General features: G+C 43.9%; 2 long non-coding RNA genes across 2 annotated transcripts; one reads left to right on the top strand and one right to left on the bottom strand.

The window, feature by feature from the left end:
• Positions 1-3,087: 3,087 nt before the first annotated feature.
• LOC135383999 (uncharacterized) lies at positions 3,088-5,106 on the bottom strand. The gene is made up of 3 exons (XR_010420198.1): positions 4,556-5,106; positions 3,991-4,081; positions 3,088-3,568 (listed from the first exon to the last, which is right to left on the bottom strand). It is a non-coding gene; the product is annotated as an uncharacterized LOC135383999 (long non-coding RNA).
• On the top strand, positions 4,942-6,547 carry LOC135383998 (uncharacterized). Its single transcript, XR_010420197.1, has 3 exons — positions 4,942-5,079; positions 5,388-5,503; positions 6,070-6,547. It is a non-coding gene; the product is annotated as an uncharacterized LOC135383998 (long non-coding RNA).
• The last annotated feature ends 421 nt before the right edge of the window (positions 6,548-6,968 follow it).

The following is a 6,968-nucleotide window of genomic DNA, read 5'->3' as shown; positions in this document are numbered from 1 at the left end:
TTCGAATCCCTGCACCAGCTGTGCTGTCTGAGGTTTTCCCTGGGTTTTCCTGCAGATTTTCCAAACAAATGTCTGCACAGTTCCCTTTGAAGTCTGCCCAGGACGCATACTAAGCCCCTTGTCCCCCACTCCGTCCTGCTGTCCTCTCTGCATCTGTCGACGTCTGTTAGCCACTCATAGCCACAGTTGCTTCGCGGCGCTAACACGGAATTAAAAAGAATAACGCGTATCCGGAGTCGGAGTTCCGGAACCACAGGAGTTTTTGCAATAGGAATCAGCAGTGCATGTATAAATGAAAATTTGAATTAATAACCTTATGAGCTGGTCAATGGACAGAACTAGCTGTGTTCAGGAAAATTAGATAACTTTTTAAAATATAATAATCCCTTCAAAGCAAACTTCGTATTTATGTGTGTAGTTACATGTGTGACTACTCAAGCATCTCTGCCGAGCACACACACACACATAAATGATAGAAACATGCCTTTACACCAGAGAACCTTCGACAGATTATTGCCATCTGCTGCTTTCGTGCATTCTAGGGGGGATTTGGAGGAAATTAGGGAAAGTTTTTGAGTGAGGATCCCTGAAACAGTTTTGTTAGACAAGAGTTATTTAAAAAACGGTACCTTTTATATAAGTTACTATTGCTCAACACGTGTTCAAAATGTATTTTCTTTACAGCTACACCATAAATTAAAAGCATGTCTGTGTTGTGGCACTCTGTTTGTCGTTTTTTTTTGCATCATTTGAGGTGCCCAACCGGTGGCTGTTAGAGCCTAAAATTCTGCTCTCTGGTAATCGCTGGTAATACTTGAACTTATTGCGGTACTCCTGTGAATGAGGTGAGACCTCTCACGTCGACTCGTGCATACTATTGTGTATACTACTTGTATCGAGTTTTTTTCTACTGCCACTGGTGCCCATTTTTTCCTTTTGTAGAGCTGTTCAGTGTAAACTGTACATATTATAGGATAAGATCTGCCAACAATGGCGAGCTCTTTCATTAGCACCACCATGCATGAGCCATGTCTACAGGGTGTTTCAGCTAAATCCCCGGGTGAAATAGTTTGCGAACGGGTGCACCAATCGAAGAACTTTCTTTTTTACAATTATCTGTCCGACACCACCTACAAGCTGCGCACCGTGTGAATGAGTGGGAGGCGCTCATTATATAAATAAAAATTCAAATGAGTTTCGTGAAAAAACGTAACTTCTAAAGCAGGGCGCCGTCGACATTAAAATGTGTACTACCCCTTTTGGGACCTTCAGTGGACACCTTTTAGAGAAAAATCTGCCACCGAAGCGGGTCATTTGTTGCAGTAATTAATTAGTTTCGGTTTATGTATTTTTGTCGCGGCTGGTCGCGGCGAAGCGCAAAAGGACGTAATTCATTGGTGGACAAGGGAGTGAAAGAGCGTCCTTTTGCGCTTCACTGCGACCAGCCGCGACAAAATTATGTAAGCTGAAACCAATTAACTGCTGCAACAAATGACCAGCTTCGGTGGCAGATTTTTCTAAAATTGGAGGTTTTGCAGATTATACTCATTACAGGCACAGTATGGGGAACGAACGATGTGAAGGGGAAGAGTGTACGAATGGTGCTGACAGTTTGGCGAAGGGCGGGATATGGTGGCGAATGAACCACATGAACGCGTTCGTCCGACTTGCAGTCACCACCAGTGAATATCCCGGACGTTGAGCGAGCCATCCTCAAGAACCGGCGAGTAACAGTTCGGGACATTGCAGCCCAGCGTAATATTATCGCGAATTCCGCTGGTTGTTGTAGTGCAGAAAACGTTGCACTGGCTTGAGCAGTGCATGTCACACGGCTGCCTTAATCCAACGGGCGTCGTGTTTCATTGGTCCTTCCTTTCACTCTTTGTTCGTTTCTATAGGCTGAAAACACTCCAGCACAGTACACTGCGCAGCACGAAAACGACCAGCGCGGAATTGGCCATTAGTGTCGGCAGTGTGGAGACAATCATTCACCTGCAGCTACTGTTCCGCAAAGTCTGTGCAAGATGCGTTCCCCGACACCTCACTTGTAACCAGAAGGGAGGGCGCATGACAGTCTCTGAGCAGCTGCCGAACCGCTTCCAATCCGAGGGGGACGTAATTTTTTGCAATCAATCATCACGTGGTGATGAAACCTGGATGCATCATTTCACCTCAGAGATAAAAAAAAAGGAGAGAACGATTGATGTAATTAATGCGGCGGAAATGCGTTAGCATTCAGCGGACCCACCCACTACCACTATCCACCTCTATCACTAACTGTTACTAACTACACAGCCACAACAGCGGCGCAAGCCTTCTTCCACGCCGGCGGCATATTTTGAAAGCTTGCGCCGCTGTTGTGGCTGTGTAATCAGAGTTGTGGGCGTGTAATCGGACGCGCATTGGCTGCATTACGACAACTTGACCCAGCAGTGCGGAAACGTAACGCGGCCGCGATGAGACGAAGCCGAGAAGACTCGAAAATAGTCTACGTTGAAATAGTCTACGTGGTGAGTGCCGAGCAGAACCGTGAGCCACATCTAGCCCTTATTGTGCGTGGATGATAGATACAGCTATCGCTGTCACTTCTTCGCACGTGACTGCGAAAAGGCGTGCATTTTTTTGTTGCGATTACCATTACACGTTCCACACCGAGGAAGCCTTCCAGAAAGATGCCCTGCAGTGGCTACGACAGCAGCCCAGTTCTTTCTACGCCAAAGAATTGCCGCAGCGATGGTATGCATGTCTAGATGCGCACAGTGAATACTTCGAAAAGGCTGACGTAGTTTCATGCTTCCCGAATTTTTCATGGTATTTAAAGAAATAAATGTATCGGTCAACTGTGAACGACCCTTGTACAAATATCAGAGTTCGAGGTAACTCGTTACTGTAACTAAGTTCCTTTTTTTGGTAATTTGTAACTTAACTCGGTACTTTTGCGCCGTGGTAACTTTCAGAGGAACTCGTTCCTTTTTCAGGTAACTTTGCCAAAGTAAGTTAAGTTAAGTTCCAAGTAACTTTTAATTCGCTTTTCGTCATTACGGCCGATGTCTCAATACGGCCGAAAGTCTCAATACTGCCGATAATCCTTTAATCCCCAAGTGTCTCATTACGGCCAAAGTCTCAATACGGCCGAAGGCAGTCTCATTACGGCCGAAGATGTCTCATAACGGCCAAATGTCAAAATGTGTATTGTAACCTGCATTGATATGCAATGTCGCAGCCAGGTATGGATATATATTCAGCAGGGTATAAGCCATGCACTGTGCCCTTAGGGCCCTTATCATATTTATATACACATATTGCGAGACAAACGGTATGTTATCATACCACAGCACAATGCAACATATTGTGTAATGTGTACTCCCACAAGCTAGTGTAGGCTGTGAAGCAGGCTACTATGTGGAGTTAGCTACTTGTAGAGAGCTAGATGAATATTGGCTTTGTTGTGACGCTTTTGGAGCCATCCGACAGTCATTGGCCATGACAGAGCACCTATCTCAGTCGATGTCAGTTTATTTCCATTCGCCTTACAATGATACAATTCTTGCTTCTGGAATGAGTAAACCTGCAAGAAGCGATGAGCAACCATGAATAGGCTAGAATATTAAAAGAAAAAACAACAAGCATTTGTCTCTACATGGCTCATTTTAATGTGCACAAGCTGCACACGTGTTGATACGTGTCTGCTATTTCATACAAGGTTAACATAAATATTCATTTAGACAAAAGAATGACAAGCCTTAAAAATGTGACTTCCCGGTAAACACAGAGCATGACCATGATATGAATATAGGTTCAGTAGTTCATTCCCTTAATGGAAACATGTGAATATCAAATAGTAATACATTACAATTCATGAAATGATGCATGCATAACTTTCCATTTCTGGTTTCTTTTTTATAAAAGTAGTGCACGAATTAACATTCGTGCACTACTACAAAATTTCTCACTTCACAACAGAACCTTATGATGATCTTAACAGCTCACCTCTTCGCCAGGACTCCCTGGGCAGCAACATCCTATTAGCCCTGTTGTTGTTTTTCTTTTCCGGAATCCTTCGTGCAGCCACATACCATGCCTGGAATGGAAAACCAGCTATAAATAACAATGTATTTGAATGACTTCCTCTTGAAGTATTTATTCTAATCAGATATGCTTTGTGCCTACTATGGTGCGCGAAGGCACATAAGTACAACATTTGCAGACGTTCGACGTAAGCAGTTCTTGGAGATCAATTCAAGTACGCCGACTTGCGCTTTTATTTTTGAAGAAATACGACGACAAATTTTAACAAATGAAATATGGCTCACAATGATACGAGTAAATGCTGCTGTACGGTGATGCATTATCGGTATCTTATCGTCTTCGAATAAATTTGTTGTTCCTAAACGCGCAACCAACTAGAAACGGCGCAAACCTACGAACGGATACCGAGTTACATCTATTACAGGCACTTCAGCTGTTTTGATTAATTTAAATTACTCTTATGAGAATCCAACTATGTGTGGACAGCACACTACTAAGACAGGCAATCTACGAAAGCATTACTCACCAGAATTCCTGCTTGACTTGGTCTTGGTCAACACTGCGCGATATACGTTGGGGCTGTGGCGATTCATTCAACTCGATTTTTACCGGAACAACAGGCGCTGCTCGAAAGACAACGACGGAAAATAGAGAGCCGCTATAAAGTCCGCTAATTTGCACATTACAGCACTACAAAGCGATATATGAACACATCGTAAACAGCAACCACTCGCTCACACACACAAGAAACGAGGTACCCAACGTTGCTAGACACCATCCGAACTCCGAAGTGAGAGTAGCAAAACAACAAGATATCAAAACACGAAAGGAAGAGTATTGATCCCCCCTCCTTCTATAGCATGCGAAACGTGATTTGCGCTGAGATGAACATATATGTTCATGACGCGAGTAATTTTCACTTTTCACTGATCCAAAGGAGGTCACGTGGGATTGCTTGAAAATGGCGAAACGAAACTTGTGAATCGTGCATTTGCTCTTCTTGGTAGCTGCCAGAAAATCGAATCAAGCTTATGGGACACTGGATTACAGGTATGTTGGCATCTTTTTCATTCCTGCATATCATTTCACATTACACTATACGTGAATACATGGTGTCATGTCATGGGTGTCATGTCTCACGATGCTGAGGAAGTAATTGCATGTGGAAGTGTGCATGGTTGTAGACTTTTAATTTTTGATCGCGTAATCGAAATATCGGCACCTTTCGCATTGTGGCTTGCATGTGACCAACCAAGTGCTGTTCCCTTACTAGCGCTTCCTACAAACGACAAAACGAAACATGTGGGAATGTATATTTTTGATTACTCATATGTAACAAGAAAATGTATCGTTTTCAGGTTGCTGCCACTACTCCATGTGCCCGCAATTGTCTTGCGTGTATGATTACACTAACGGCGTCGCCCACCACGGCGGAAGTGTTTTGCGTACACGCGTTTCAGCATGAAGCCTGCAGGTAACATCTGATGTTTACCCTTCGGATATTCTGAATTTACATATTGTCGCTTAGAGGAATTCTGAATGCCCAGAGTGACACACACTTTTAATATTGTGACATCAGTGCAGTGGCATAAGCTCTAATGTAGTGCCCCACGAAAATGAACAAGGGGTAGTGGTTTATCCAGAATCCCAAGCACGAGAAGGGTGTTGGAAAAAATTGTTGGAATAGTTACGTCATTACAGCTTAACATATCATTACAGATGTATCTGGAGCTGAAATCGCAGGGGCACCCCCTGTAGGGGGTGCACAGGCAAAAAAGTTAGGGGGGGTCTGGATAAAGCACTGACGAGGGGGACTCCTCCACCCCATGTCAAGCCTCATAAAACACCTCCTGAAATAGTTTCCTGGCTATGCAGCTGCATTATTATGACGTAATTGTCATTGTTGTCCATAATTCTTGAATATGTTTTGAATATATGAAAAAAAAAAGTCTGCTTGACAGCATATGTCTTATAGTCATCATCAAACAAGAGCATATGTCATTTTGTTCAGTGGCTTATGTACTTTTTTGTAAATTTCAGGTGGACGTAAATTGTAGAAGGCAGCTAGTGGGGGAGAAGATCATGGTCATAGGTCATGTGACTCCTGGAGCTCCCAGTGGGCTCCCTTGTGGAGTACTTTTCAGAACACACACACATACAGTTTGCTCACAGAACCAACGAGTAGGATGTTGCTTGAATACTGAGAGAAAATGGCGTAACACATACAAATATCGTGTGACACATATGACAATAAAAACATTTTTCACGAGGGATGCATGAAACACTGTCGCAATATTGTGTGCATGAACCATTGTGTGTGACACAAGCCGTGGGGGCACACCGCCTCGGACACATTTTGGGAAGCATAAAACACAGTATATACAGAGCTAGTATGGTGGATGCTTCTTTTTTCTTTTTGGCCGTTATGAGACATCTTCGGCCGTAATGAGACTACCTTCGGCCGTATTGAGACTTTGGCCGTAACGAGACACTTGGGGATTAAAGGATTTTCGGCCGTAATGAGACTCGGGCCGTAATGAGATGTTACCACGTTGGTAGACAGACTGACACAGAAACAAATCGGAAGGAGAGGGCTGGGTTCCACGAACGGGCACTTGTTCGCTGCCTCCTATTGAAAGAAAAGTAGGACCGAAGGACGTGTCCTTTCCAGGGACCATCGTAGTCCCCTCAAGACCGTGGCTTTCGGGTGCGACTTTGTTCAACTCTAGCTTTGAGCGCAGTTCAACTCTACCAAATTTGTGGAGCTGTCAAACACTATGACGTCATTTGTTTATAAACAGGGAGAGGTCTAATGTTGGACATAAACGAAAACGATCTAAGCGTGTTGCGCTCCCACAGGCAACTCCATGTCTAACCCAACTGCTCACGCGCGCTGCACCTGCGTAATGCTATTTTGTGTCCGAAGTAACTTGGAAGTA

The sequence above is a fragment of the Ornithodoros turicata genome, chromosome 2 (genome assembly GCF_037126465.1).
Source record: "Ornithodoros turicata isolate Travis chromosome 2, ASM3712646v1, whole genome shotgun sequence".
NCBI lineage: Eukaryota > Metazoa > Arthropoda > Arachnida > Ixodida > Argasidae > Ornithodoros > Ornithodoros turicata.
This window is presented reverse-complemented; position numbering and strand designations above follow the sequence as displayed.